Here is a 13,827-nt window from a genome sequence, read left to right as displayed (position 1 = left end):
ATACATACAGTAAATGTCTTTATAGCAGCAGCAGTGCACATACAGACTATAAGCTGACCACTGCATACAGTGCTTATGTTTAATCAAAGGAACATTAAGTATTCAACCACATCAGGGTAGCAAAAATGGTGCAATGAGCAATGTGGTGCCATCACAAGTGAAAGATGCCTCTTGATATACTGGTGGCACATAGGAACAATCAGCAAATGTGTCTGGAGAATCATCCAAGTACAGTTTGTGTGGCATTCATACGTTGCTACCTAACACTTGTCTAGTTCCATAAGAACATGAAGTACAAAGACTATAGTGGTAAACTTTGTTTCCATTTCCATCTCCAAGTAGAAGAGTGCGATTGTCACCTTCACTGACCAACCTTCAGTGTCATTCATGGTCAGGGACGAGTATGGTCATGATGTATGGGGGTTCATCAAATGTTACACAGTTACCACTTGCATTAGAAAGTGAATGACACTTTGCCATTGCTCATTGTAAGCAGCAACAGCATCTAGTCTCTGCTGGCAGGACACTTCACCAGTGGACTCCATCCATGTCATGGTCAAATTGTAACTCACCATCCCTGCCAAGGGAAGGCCTTGAGTCATAGTGCAACAAGCCAGTGTAGTGATCACATGATATGATCATGTATTGGTACTCTAACCCCATCATGGGAAGAAGTTGTCCATAACACAGAGTATGTCATTACAAGATCCTCCCCTCCATCTCCTGTGATATACCTCCCACTTACTGCCTGTACAGCCTTGTGTCATGGTGTCTCTCAGCAATTTTGCATAGCCACAGTGTCTTCACTTACCCACTATATGGTCTTATGGAAATTCATTTTGCTGGAACCAGTGATCTAGGGGACATGTATGACATGTCCACAAATCACAGAAACTATCTACATGTTGTGCTGACTCATTATTTATAATTCCATGGGCATCCCACACTAACATGGTTCAGTGAATAGTAGCTTTTTTCTTTTCACATTCCTTCATGACTGTGGATCAGGTGGGGCCTCCCCTGCTACAGGTGTACAGGTGTGAAGTCTATGTCACTAAGTAATTGAGAGACATGAGTGATATCATAGAAGCCATGCGTAGTAGTGATTCTCTCCTCTGGTGTACTCCAAAACCAGATATGTTCAACCACATGTAGGAGCATAACTGAGGAACTTGCTCAGTATTATAGATGCAGAGTCAAATGTCCATTGTTACTCTCTGAAAGGTTCCTGTAACTAAGATGCAGAGTGATATACATACATTGGTCTCCAAGGCTCTGCATTGCCATTGATTATACAGGCAAGTGATATCTGTTAAAACTCCATATAATAATCTCCTGTTCTTTGAAATTATGAAATGATATCTGTGACAAGTATCATTTTCCTTACCACCTCTTCGCACAAACAGGTTGAAAGTAGCTGTGCCGATAGCTAAAAGATGTTTCTGTGTGACTGCTGCTGCTATCTTGAGCATTTTTGTTGTCTGCAACTCTGATATTTTTAGTCTTTATCTGAAAAGATTTCAAGTCTGTTGCATAAACTAAAGCACTACTGGCGATTCCCTGCTGGATGAGGAAAGTAAACCTGTATTTTCTTGTCTGCAAGTGATATGGCTGCATTCTGTTTTGCCTGCTCCATTTTGTTTTCTGTTTTAAGAAGTACCCCTAGCCTGGTGTTTTTGTTATGTGTGAAAGATGGACACTTAAATTAGCTAGGCCACAAATTTCACACGTTTTTTCATTGGTTAAATTGTTTGAGTGATACTTAAATACACAGTACATATCTGGGCCTTTGTCTTTGTCTGAAAAGATTTCAAGCCTGCTGCATAAACTAAAGCACTGCTGGATGTTTCCCTGCTAGGTTTTCTTATGCACCCTCCCATTTGTTGATTTGCTTTTTAAATCTGGTGATTTTAAGCTGCCACCCCTACTGTAAATTTAATATAATAAGCTCCTCTGTTCCTATACTGATTTTGGTATCTTGAATTATTTTTCTTTTCCTTGTGCTTATATTGAAAAAGTGCATTTTACCTTTCATTGCCCATTCTAATGATTTACTTGCTCTGAATTCAATATCTGGCTAGCCGATGAATAAAGTACACTCTAGCAAGCACTTGTTTTTACATCAAGATCAGTGGGTTTCCATCTAGTGCACTGGGAGGTAGCCTGCTCTGTTTAGGTTGGGGAAACACTTGAGATTTCTGCATGTAGTTTTATTCGCTGGAGGGTCATTAATCAGCTTATCTTATTTTCAGTGCTTTTATAAATTCTGTACAATTGAGTGGCTGTTGGCTCCTTTATACAAAGCAAATACTTTTATTGAATAATCACACTTTTATAATCTGTTTAAAGTACATTGCTGTATACATATCTTTAAACTTGTTTATGGTAGCATTTCATATCTTTTAAGTTTGTTTGTGGTAGCATTTCACTCAGGATATTCCTTTGCTGTGCTTTTACATTAGGAAGACTGGGATTATTCATCTAGTGGCAGTTGATGTTTATGTGGTCTATCTGAGCTTGGGAAGCACACAAAAGGACTCCAACTATCTTTTTGTACTTCCTTTTTATACTGTGACTGTACTTTAGCAGTTAAAAAAACTGCATTGCCTGCTGCTGATTAAGTAGTTAATTGCAGTGTATTACTTTGTATCTGTTAGTTGTAGGCAACAAGAGGCTCAAATGTTACATTTGGGCTCCAAACCAGCTAGTCTACATTATGAAGATGGTTTGTGTACCCTTGTTGCAGAAGTGTGCTGAGCAACTCAGTTGTGCACAGAGTAGTGTTGCCTTATTGATCAACCTTAGCCTAGCCAAAGTATAAATCCCTCTTGTAGTCTCAGCACTACCAGCACAGTCCTGCCAAATTAACCCATTCCCTTCCCTAATAAAACATACAGTAAACACCTGCTACCATGGATGGGCCATTTCCCATCATCTCTCTGGCCAGCCTGATAGATATGGGTATCCTGAAGCAGTAAGTGGAGAAGCCAACACAACCACTTGGAAGGATAACAAACTTTAATCATCTGTGACAAGGTTAAGTGCTTTCATCCCTCAATTTAGGGACTTCATGAGAACCTAGGGACTATATTTAGTTGTGTTGTTTTTGGTTTTCTTAGGCAGTGTCAAAATAACCAACCTCCCATCATAGCAAAATCCTCTCTAGATAAACTCAAGGTACAGCTGGTTAATGCTAGGAGTCTAAATAAAAAACTCCACTCCCTGGAAGCACTCCTCACTTTGGAAGATGCTGACATCTGTACAGTCATCAAGACATGGTTTAAAAGTGCAGAAAGTACCCCCAGCATGCAGGGCTATAATGCCTTCCATATGTTCAGACCACAAACTGAGCATGGAAGGAGTCAAAGGAGGGGGTGTATCCATCTTCATTAAGGATAAGGACAGCTTGAGACTGGTCAAACAATATGACTATCTTGAGCTACTCCATGTCCAATTAACTATAGGCAAAGACCCTACCAAATCATAGCTAGCTATAGATACCCCACAATGAAACAAGAAAAGCATACCACATATCTGGACTTACTAGAGTCACTTGGGTGATTTTAATTATCCTACCATCAACTGGGAAACATACATGACCACAAACCTGCTGGCTTAGAGTATCTTGGACTTTGTCAATGCAAATGGCCTGAAACAGCTAGTCAACACACCCACAAGAGGCTCAAATGTCCTGGACATAGTACTCAGTAACATAGGAGAGCATTGCAACCCCATCCCTCCACTGTGTGATGTCCTCCCCAGGAAGATCGGGCCATAAATCAATCTCATTCAATGTAATTATAAGACTAGATACCCCATCAAGCTCAAAAATACTTAAGAAGTTTTCTAAGACAAATTTGCTCCTACTAAGTGATAGTATAAGAAGTTTCAAAGCTCCCTCAAATGCAGATAACATGGACTCCTATGCAGAGGTGTACAACAATGCCCTGTATAACTACAATTGTATAGAATCAGCTGTACCTGACTGCATTAAAACCAGGTCTTGCCAAAAAACAAGTCACCTAGTGGACTGCTAGTATAAACAGGATACACAACAAGAGAAAGAAACTAATGTCCAAGAACAAGGGAAAACTGGCTCAGCAGAGGAAGAAATCCCTCTGTAGCTTAAATAAACAAATTAGAGAGCTTGTCAAGTCCTCCAAAGCTAATTATGAAGCAAAAATAGCCTTCCTAGCTAAGGATAATAACAAGGCATTCTTTAACTATGTCCAGAATCTAAAATGTCACATTTGATCTACGTAACTTAACAAAGAAGAGTTAGTACTAGAGAAAATGTATACTGTGGTGAACTACAGCTACACAGGCAGTTAATATTAAAACTTGTACTGTATGAAGCAGGTGTATTTTCCCTGGTACCATCTATGACACTGTCCTCCTCCTGTACATCTATGCATTCTCTGGATTGGTTTCTGTAGCTATGGAAAGACAAACAGAAGTGTGTAAGATACTTAGATGTTATAGATCAGCAGGTTCTATGTGGAGGATTGACAAGGCTACAGTACATTTGTGGTTCCTTAGCTCCAACTGGCCAAGATGGTTGGGATGGTGTCACTGCATGTCATTACAGTAGAGGTAACATTGCTCACCCATAAGCAGGTTGCCAGTGGCATGTGTCACTGCTTGTGCCAAACCATTCCAGGCCTCAGTCTTGTGCTGAGGACCTTCATAGCCCTCTGTAACAGCCTGTAGCTGCACTCTTTATGATGGAAGTACAGGAAGATGTTTGTAGCTTCCACTCACTACCTCTGTGCCCTAAAAGGAGCTTTCCCTTCTCCCTCCGAAGACATGTCTGCATATCTTAAAGACTGCAGAGAAAAATGTCAGATACTTCACACTCATATCCATAGCCATACTCAAGTGTTCCAACTGTCACATAGTTCCAGGCAGCTCATTTGTGCTATGCATGGTGGACAGTCCAGTACATGTACCATGTTACAATGTTTGAACATCGAGTTGTAAGATGTGAAACATAGCAGCACTTATCAGCTTAAATGGTACGAATAAGCATGCATTACAATGATTCCATTTCCATTAGATCAAAAGTGGAATTACATATATTCCCAAGGCCAAGGGGTAAACCATGTATTTGCAGTGCTGCCTGCAGATGCTTATATGTGTGCATAACTTTACATATAATTCAGAGCAGAGTTAAGCTAGTTAGAGTGACATAGAAATTGGGTGATTCAGAAACTGTAATGAGTTGAGCCCTCATTTGTATCATCTCATCATCCAAGCATTCAAATTTGCATGATATAAACATGGGGATGTCACTAAACTTCACCACACCATGGAAGAAATTGTAGAACATGTGTCAGGCTGCAACAGGTGAATCTTACACTAATTGCTTAGAGGTGATGATGATGTATATTGTCTTCTGCGAGGTAAGTACTAGAGTGGTATTCACAGCCCTGAGGTTTGCACTTTTGTAGCAGTTCTTCATAAAGTGTGCCACTATGCCTATTTGCAAATTCAGTGAACATAGGTTATTTGTATTCAATTAGTAAATGTGAAAGAGTTTAAAGAAAAATGCTGACTTCCTTCAAATGAATAATCTTGCTGAAGTTAATCCTTATGAATTAATGCAGTTATGGGCAAGCATGCTTGAATTATCTAAGGCACATGGTGTACAGTGCAGCTATTGTTATTACATTTAAACAAAATTAAGGGTTTTACATGTTTTCTGTGGGGGTACATTATGTAGACAGCCTGTTGGTTTCTTAAAAGAGTGGAAAGGAGAAGACACGAAGGACGTAAAATGGGAGAAATAAAGAGGGAAGCACAGAAAGAACACATCAAGAGGGTTGTGCTGGAGGAGATGGGGAGGAAGGGTGTTATATTTTTAGCAGGGGATAGACCACCCTATTTTTCAAATTTTTTATGTTAGAGGGTAGTTTGGGTAGGAAGTAGATACGAGGGTATAGGAGAGAGGATTAAGGGAAGGGGGTGAAGAGAAGCTGAGCTCAGGAAGACACCCAGTCTGGAGAACCTCAAACATTTCCACTGCCTGATGGTGTTGTAGAACCTGTGATGTTGAAGGGGAAGGGGCCTGTGGTGGAGTGGTGGTCAGTACCAACTGAGGCAGTAAGTATTGAACCCACTGAAGAACATCTTGGACTGGCTGAAAATGTCACTTCACTACCTGCTCCACCACATCCTCAACAAAGTCCCAAAGCCCATGGTCTGTGAGGCTTGCCATGCTACCACGTGCCGCAGTAACTACAGGACTAGTAACCACCTCAACCTTTTGAGGAGGTCCTTTAATGGGCAAAGAGTGAATTTTCCTTGATCTGGGAGGAATGTGGTTGGGCTACTCCTATGGATTCTAGACCTGTAGAAAAATGAACAGAAATTGGAGAGAAAGAAAATAAAGGACAAGGAAAAGGAAAATGGAGGGCAGAGAGACAAATAAGAAATGAAGATAATAAACAGACTCATCAGTGCAATTTGTATAGTGTTTTTTATTCTTATTAAAACTTTATTCAGATAAACAAAATCTGAGAAATGTTACTGGAAATGTGGGAATGATCAGCATATTGCTATGAAGTGGTGCTCATTTTCATATTTGCAGTCTACTTATTCTAATGAGATATGCTGGTATAACATAAGAAATGGTTATAGATTTGAAAATTCTGTCTGAAATGGATTGTGCTGCATCTGTGAACTGAAGGTACTTCTTTTATTCCCTTAGTGTATGAAATAATTCTGTGTTTATAATTACAAAATCAGTAAAATATAGAAAAAACATTTATTAACTAACATTTTTGGAAGGGAAGTACGTTTTTTTTCTTACCCCTAAGCACCCTAAGTCAGATTCTTCAGTATCCTTCCTTTCCTCGTGATCTTTATTTTAAGATATGTCCTCTTCTACTGCATAGACAACACACAGAGGATGGTTGCTTAGCTATCTCTCAGATGTGTGTTTAAATCTTTCAGACATGATTACATTTACTAATTAGCAAGGCATTGACATTATTCTTTCATTTGCTTTATATACATGTTTATTTCTCTACACATTTCAACTGTCTTGCTATATGTTTTTATTTATTAAGCAAAAAAGCAACAGAACACAGATTTTCATAAATTCATAGCAGCTAATCAATCTGAGGGAACAAGCACTTATTTTTAACAAGCTGAATGAAAAGGTGACACAACTTCCTTCCAATTGTTTCATTTTTTATTTCTGTACAGCTTGTCTCTTTGGGGAATGGGTATTTCCCGAGACCTTTACATACATTTCTGTTGCATGTTTTCCTTTCCACGATGCCTTGCTTACTTTGCTTGCAGTTTTAAGTAATATTATGTGAATTTGTTCTAACATATTTTTACCATCACCTCAAAGAACAAGTTGTACATGCACATAAAAGTGTAACAGTTGAAAGAAAGTAATGCCATCCTTCTGGTTCAGCTTGAATCAAACAATTGTTTATTTATTTATTTATTTATTTATGTAATACCTCTCAACTGTACAGATTTTCACAGAATGTCCAGATTTTTGGCTCATATTTTTGTCCTGTTCCTCTTTTTTCCTGGCAAATCACTGGAATGATGTCAGGATTAAAGTCACTAAATAATGACATGCATTTGAGTTTCAAACTTCAAATCCTTCAGAAAATGTATATTAAAAACAAATCCTGTTACTCTAGCAACTTTCTAAGTTTATAAGAGCAATATTTAAAATATGTCCCTATCTGTACCCCCATTTTGTCAAGCTTTGTCCAGATTTTTTTTTGCAGTAACAGGTTGAGAGGTATGTGTATGTATGTATGTGTTGTATGTATGTATTTATTAATGTATGTTCTTATTTATTTATTTATTTATTTATTGATATATTTATCCTTTGTTGACAGGGTAAGTCCCACTAGTCTTGCAGTCACTTTTCCGGGAAGACCTGAGGTGGTATTTGTACTACTACTAGGGGAAATATGGCTAATGCCTCTAGGAACTTCCTCTCCTCTTTTCAATAAGTGCCCTGGAATCTTTTACATCCATCTGAGTTACTTCCAACTCAAACAGATGATGCCTTGGTTTAACATTTCACCTGAAGGATGGCACAATCAGGAGTGCAGCACTTCCTTTATGCTGCACTGCCATGTCAACATTCAGTCTTTCCGGGGTGGGGAAAAACCATTAGCTTTCTGCAAAAAAGGTGAGTGTGCTACTTGTTGTGCCTCAGACACTCATATTTACTGTTATAGATGGATGCACTAGAAATATTTCATTAGCATATAAGGGGATTAAGAAGTGTATGTCGGAGTAATCAGTGTTCTTCTTAGTCTTCTCTTTACTGTTCATTCACTTGCTACTTTAACTCCAACACCCACCCCGGGAATCCCTCCTCTCTGTCTAGGGTGCGATGGCTAAATGAGTTCAGCCATCTTGTACATGCAACTATTTCCACAATGTATAATGAACACTTCAACAGAAAAAACAGGCGACCACCCCATCAGGTTTAAATTATGTAGTTTCAGTTACTAGTATTTTAAAGATAAAATCTTATGATAGATAAATTTATGAGATGTTTTATTTATGTAATTGTTTGAAGTTGTGATATGTAATGGATACGTTCCTTTAAGATAGACTAGTTATCCTGTAATTTATGAATGAGATTCACATGATTTAGGGATATAAAAGGTATCACATAATTATTTTGAATTGTCTGAAGAAGTTTAGTATCATCTGAATGAAAGCACTTATTTTTGTGTTAATAAATTTGTTCTCGTCCTGGTTCAGTTTGCTGTTTTATTTTATCTTGTACATGCAGTTAATATTTTGGAAGAAACTAATTTCTTTTAAAATTATCATATTAAAAATATTTTGTGGCCTACACAACCCACATCTTTTTTCCCCTAAAAATTGTCTCACTGCAGTCAACTAGTGCGACAATGGAAATATGCTCTTTTCTGTTTGTGTGTAAATATACATATGTAAGTATGTTTATACTGCTGAAGATTTACATTGTTATATACGCCTTTCACACATTTATAAATATATACTTGCATATATTTTTTTACTCAAGTCATACATAAATATTTACATTTATACATAAAAGCATGTCAACATATAAACATGCCATATTTGTATGCTGATGCATTTCTGCTTATAGATATGTTTATTCCCACTCATACCTTTGGATTACATCTAGATACATATTTACACTTGTACATGCATATCTTCTCACATTTACCTGCATTTATGTAATGTTTATATACATTTTTTAAAAACCTATTTAGGATTAGATTTAAAAAAAAATATGTATGAATGCTTATTATAGAAATCTGACCTTGTTGGCATCACCTGGTCTACCCACTCAGTCTGTTGGTCAGGCCTACACCTCTGTTGGTCATCCTACCTGTGACAGCACTAGGGGCAAAAGCAGGTGATCCTTGTTAGGGATGACAAGTGTTCACCCAGCTCATGCCAGATGACAATTTTTTCCACTCTGTGCTCCATACTTATGACTTAACTTTTTTCCACGAACAAATCCCTTAAAAGGTGAACCATGATTCTGGGTTCTTTGTTAGACCAGCTGTGAGCCCAGTCTCTTACCTTCACAGGTATGCCATTTTTCAAACTACCAGTTTCAGAATGAAGGATGTAAGTGCAGGGCTGTGGTTCACAGGTTTGGAATCACACCCTCTGGGGTGTAACATCAACATAACCAAACCCAACTACTAAGTCGAGGCATCAGACGTGGAACTGCTATTATTAGCAGGTTTGGTTTTTCCAAGCTGCTTTTTCACATATATAATGTTTTCACTTTGCTTCCCATGGTGATTGAAATTCAGTTAAGAAATCATTACTTTTTAAATTGTTTGTATGTGTTTCTGCTTCTGTGCTGTAATGTTTTTATCCTTATTTGAACAATAAACTTTAAGGTCATGCATTAATTATTTCTTTAAACATATATTTTTCAGGGGTTGTATCAATAAATCTTTTTTTTTTTTTTTTTTTTTTTTTTTTTGCATTACTGTGTAAATAAATCTTGGCGAAGGCTAAGGATAAGGTGTATGAAGAGTTGTATGAAAAGTTGGACACTAAGGAGGGAGAAAAGGACCTGTACCGATTAGCTAGACAGAGGGACCAAGCTAGTAAAGATGTGCAGCAGGTAAGAGTGACAAAGGATAATGAGAGAAACGTACTCACAAGCGAGGAGAGTGTGTTGAGGAGATGGAAAGAGTACTTTGAGGGGCTGATGAATGAAGAGAATGAGAGAGAGAGAAGGTTGGATGATGTGCGGATAGTGACTCATGAAGTGTAGTGGATTAGCAAGGAGGAAGTAAGGATAGCTATGAAGAGGATGAAGAATGGAAAGGCTGTTGGTCCAGATGACATACCTGTGGAAGGATGGAGGTGTTTAGGTGAAATGGCAGTGGAGTTTTTAACTAGATTGTTTAATGAAATCTTGGAAAGTGAGAGGATGCCTGAGGAATGGAGAAAAAGTGTTTTGGTACCGATTTTTAAGAATAAGGGTGATGTGCAGAGGTGTAGTAACTACAGAGGGATTAAATTGATCAGTCACAGCATGAAGTTATGGGAAAGAGTAGTTGAAGCTAGGTTAAGAAGGGAGGTGATGACTAGTGATCGGCAGTATGGTTTCATGTCAGGAAAGAGCACTACAGATGTGATGTTTGCTCTGAGAGAGTGTTGATGGAGAAGTACAGAGAAGGTCAGAAGAAGTTGCATTGTGTCTTTGTGGATTTAGAGAAAGCATATGACAGGGTGCCTAGAGAGGAGTTGGGGTATTGTATGAGGAAGTTGGGAGTGTCAGAGAAGTATGTAAGAGTGGTACAGGATATGTAAGAGGGTAGTGTGACAGCAGTGAGGTCTGCTGCGGGAGTGACAAATGCGTTTAAGGTCGAGGTGGGATTACATCAAGGATCAGCTCTGAGCCCTTTCTTATTTACAATGGTGATGGACAGGTTGACAGACGAGATCAGACAGGAGTCCCCGTGGTTATGATGTTTGCAGATGACATTGTGATCCGTAGTGAGAGTAGGGAACAGGTGGAGGAGACTCTGGAGAGGTGGAGATATGCTCTAGAGAGAAAAGGAATGAAGGTCAGCAGGACTAAGACCAAATATATGTTTGTGAATGAGAGGGAGGATAGAGGAATGGTGAGGAGACAGGCAGTAGAGGTGGTGAAGGTGGATGAGTTTAAATACTTGGGTTCAGAGTAATGGTGAGTGTGGAAGAGAGGTGAAGAAGAGAGTACAGGCAGGATGGAGTGGGTGGAGAAGAGTGTCAGGAGTGATTTGTGACAGACGAGTACCAGTAAGAGTGAAAGAGAAGGTCTACAAGAGGGTAGTGAGACTAGCTATGTTATGTGGGTTGGAGACAGTGGCACTGACAAAAAGGCAGGAATCAGAGGTTGACATGGCAGAGTTGAAGATGTTAAGATTTGCACTGGGTGTGACGAGGATGGACAGGATTAGGAATAAGTATATTAGAGGGTCAGACCAGGTTGGAAGGTTTGGAGACAAAGCCAGAGAGGCAAGATTAAGTTGGTTTGGACATGTGCTGAGGAGGGATGCAGACTATATTGGGAAAAAGATGCGAAGGATGAAGCTGCCAGGTAACAGGAAAAGAGGAAGGCCTAAGATAAGGTTTATGGATGTGGTGAGGGAGGACATGCAGGTGGTTGGTGTGACAGAGCAAGATGCAGAGGACAGGAAGAAATGGAAACAGTTGATCTGCTGTGGCGACCCCTAATGGGAGCAGCCGAAAGAAGAAGAAGAAGATAAATAAATCTTCCTGTTGATGTATTACCGTGATTCATATAGATAAGCACAACTAAGCCTAATCTGCATACAGATTGCATAAATAAGCCTGAATTTAGATTAATAAATTTAATGCCACCAGAGTTACTTATATATAGTTTAGGAAAGTGCAAATATTATCAAGTAAGAAAACAATAGCAATAACGTTAGAATTATTGAGAAGCAGTTCATATTCATGCTAGAGAACAATGGTTAGTAAGAAAATTGTGCCTTTCATTGATCTGATGGTCAGATGCAGATGATTCATGTTAATACTGGTAACATTAGTATAGTTAATAAAGGGGAGTTCATGAGAGCAGCATGGGAAATGTATGTAGAAGTAATGTGAAAGAAATCTTTCAAAAACACTTTTTTTGCATTTATACATTATGTTACACAGGATATAACTACCCAATCTGAAGTGATTTTTAATTCCAATACACTGCATTGTCAACAATGTATTGTGCTGTCAGGAAACATGTTGCTTTACTGTGGGACTTAGGATGTCTACGAATGAAAAATGGCAGTATAAATGCAGAAAAATGGTAATGGAATGATACAATTCTGTTAGCAATCGCATAAGATGGCAATGTAATGATAAGTGCTTGCAGTGCTATCATGTATTTAATGGTTTTGTTGAACAGGTTAATACAATGCAATCTTAACTGGCTGAAATTGTACTTGCAATATATATATTTCAATATGAGTGCTGCATCACTATAAATGTTACTGTATTCAGAGCTTTGATTTATTGGTGATAAAAACAGACATGCGTTCATTGCTGTGTCATTTGGCTAATGAGTAGATTAGTCTTCACTATATTACTTTTGCATGTTGTTTAGGTAAATGAATGATGCAGCAGCCGGGATACTGACAGAGAAAGGACAATGTCAGCTATGAAGAGAACTGAATCCTCATGGCTGCTGCCCATAGGATATATGGCAAATGCCTTTCTGGAAAAGGGGTACCCAAACAAGCTGAAAGGGAAAAGGCCTGAAACTAATATAAATGCTGTTGGTGGAAGGAATAGCACATACACAGTGTATGAAGAGGGCCAATGATATGGTAGGATGTGTCAGAGCAAAAGCAAGGCAGAATGCATTTGCCACCAGCACTAAGGGGGCCTCCAACACTTATTCCTTTTGCACCTGATGAGGAATACCTTCTCTCTATTTATGCGTATTATTATGAACCAGATGACAATGGCACTATAATCAGAGATGAGGAGGTTGGCTTAATGGTTATGGTGTTTACCTTGCATACTCAAGGTGCAGAGTTTGATTCTCACATGGGGTAATTGGTTAGACTTAAAATGACCCACAAGGGCAGTTAGTCTAGTACTAATCTATGAAACTATGGACTTATGAACTGGCTATGACCACGTCTGTAGCAGCAACAGACATCTGCTCAGAAAGGTTGGTTTGAGCACTACAACATATTTACAATGAATGCTGAACAGGAGTTATTACTTGTAACATATGACAAGTACTGTTAACTGTTGAACCCTCCAATTCTGCAAATAATGACATTAAACAGAGTGCGTATAAGTGCCCTCAACACCTCTTACACAACATATAGTAGTGTACACCACTATTTGAGTAGTAATATGTTCAATTAATTCTTTACAGTGTGAGCAGCAGACATGAGCAGTTCCATTATACCAGTAAATTTGGAGGATATCTGCAGCAAAATGGCTGATGGTGATAATGATGATAACATAGTTATATTTATGAGGCAGCCTGAGAAAGTGGCACACAGTCCCCAAGTTTAATTGCAGGATCTTTCACCCCACAACATGTTAGTAACTCTGCAGAAGTGATACTCAATCACAAAGTCAAGTACTTGGTGACATTACACTAAAGGCTGTAGACAGAAAACCCATGCACCTCTACACCAGTATCTCCAAATCTACAGGAACACTTTCTGGATGTTGGCAGAAATTCAGAGGTAACATTGTCCACAGTGATACATTTACAAAGGGGAACCAAGCACAAGCATATGTGACAGCTACCCTGGGAAGCATGGAAAACATTGGCAGCCTAGCAGCAAG

Source organism: Protopterus annectens, chromosome 2.part1, assembly GCF_019279795.1.
Source record: "Protopterus annectens isolate FY-2018-M chromosome 2.part1, PAN1.0, whole genome shotgun sequence".
In the NCBI taxonomy this organism is placed as follows: Eukaryota; Metazoa; Chordata; order Ceratodontiformes; family Protopteridae; genus Protopterus; species Protopterus annectens.
The sequence above is the reverse complement of the archived record's forward strand: the minus strand, read 5'-3'. Positions refer to the sequence as shown.